This window comes from Corvus brachyrhynchos, unplaced genomic scaffold (assembly GCF_000691975.1).
Source record: "Corvus brachyrhynchos isolate BGI_N302 unplaced genomic scaffold, ASM69197v1 scaffold44, whole genome shotgun sequence".
NCBI classification, from domain to species: domain Eukaryota; kingdom Metazoa; phylum Chordata; class Aves; order Passeriformes; family Corvidae; genus Corvus; species Corvus brachyrhynchos.
Window position 1 is genome coordinate 204,935 of NW_008238359.1, and position 808 is coordinate 205,742.

General features: G+C 46.7%; 1 protein-coding gene across 4 annotated transcripts in view; it reads right to left on the reverse strand.

Moving 5' to 3' along the window:
* Nucleotides 1-808, reverse strand: part of PARP11 (poly(ADP-ribose) polymerase family member 11) — a 15,325-nt gene that overhangs the window by 8,646 nt on the left and 5,871 nt on the right. The window lies entirely within an intron of this gene.

The window sequence follows — 808 nt, forward strand, 5'->3', positions numbered from 1 at the left end:
AATATCTCCATTATAAGCCCCCCCTACAGTCTCCCTTTCCTAATCCCACCTTTCCCTTTTATCCTATATCCTATTATCCCCAGTGTATTCCCAATCCATTTATTCACCCATGGTTTCCCTCACAAAACCATGCCTTTGCCAATTGTTTCCCCAAAAATCCCTTTTCAATGCCGAGTGGGGAATGAAGAGGGGGAGGAAAGAAATTAACTATTTAACTATTTTTGTTTGGCGTTCCAACAGGTACAAATAGAAGAAACCCTCTCCTGCCTCAGTTTCCCCACAAAGCATGCCCGGCGAGTCCTGCCCCCCTCTGTCAGCCTTAAGATGTTCCAGAGAATCTGTTTAGACATTTAAAGACTCAGGAGGGTGGCTTGTTTTGTTTTCAACTGTCCTTGTTATCTCATGTTTATCCAGTTGTTTTCAATGTTAAGTTTTAAATTTCTTTTGTTAAAAATAAACAGGTGAAATGTCGGAATCCCTTCCCCCCTGCCACGTAGTCCTGGGAGAGGGGCCCTGAGGGGACAGAGACGGGTCTCCCGAGCCCCTGGTCAGCCTCGTTCCCATTGGTTGCTTTGAGTTTCCCTGCGCGGGCAAGGACCCTCTGTCCCGTGACTGTGACAGTTCCTCGGCAGAGCCCCGTCCATGCGGCTGGGGAAATAAACATCTCTCTGAAACATCTACCAAGAATCTGTCCATATATATTTCTTTTCCACGGGCCTCCTGGTTTAATACATCGTGTTACAGAATCCCCACTGCAACAGTATATCGCTTTCTAGGAGCAGACAACTCTATGGTTGTCCACAGCTAC